The sequence below is a fragment of the Hypanus sabinus genome, chromosome 18 (genome assembly GCF_030144855.1).
Source record: "Hypanus sabinus isolate sHypSab1 chromosome 18, sHypSab1.hap1, whole genome shotgun sequence".
Classification (NCBI taxonomy): domain Eukaryota; kingdom Metazoa; phylum Chordata; class Chondrichthyes; order Myliobatiformes; family Dasyatidae; genus Hypanus; species Hypanus sabinus.
In genome coordinates, this window is record NC_082723.1 from 43,196,723 (window position 1) to 43,197,128 (window position 406).

The 406-nt window shown below is 38.7% G+C and overlaps 1 protein-coding gene across 7 annotated transcripts in view; it reads right to left on the reverse strand.

Annotated features, from left to right (window-relative positions):
* The window catches only part of LOC132407564 (astrotactin-2-like), a 1,730,264-nt gene that overhangs the window by 580,888 nt on the left and 1,148,970 nt on the right, over nucleotides 1–406 (reverse strand). The window lies entirely within an intron of this gene.

Consider the following 406-nt stretch of genomic DNA (forward strand, 5'->3'; position numbering starts at 1 on the left):
GTTGGTTTCTCTCACAGATATTGATTCAAATCTAACAATCCTCTGCTCAATTTACATCGGCATTATCACAATGCATTATTACAATTGACTGGTAGAATTAAAAAACTAGGACTTTTTTTATTATGAGAATGCACCTTCAAAAGATGCAACGCTATTATGTATCACTAATAATGGCACGATATAAACTGCTGATGGTTAAATATTGCGCTCAGAATATAATACACCCACACAAGCTTTCGAAAGTGCATTCAACAAAAGTACATTAAAAACCACAGAGATAAAACTAGTCAGACGTATGAACAATTTTCACCTCGACGTGCATTTACAGGTCACTTGATTGTCAACAGGGCCAACCAATCAGCCTGCGCCCTCTGCAGAGGAGGAGACCAATCGCCGCGTATCGCGA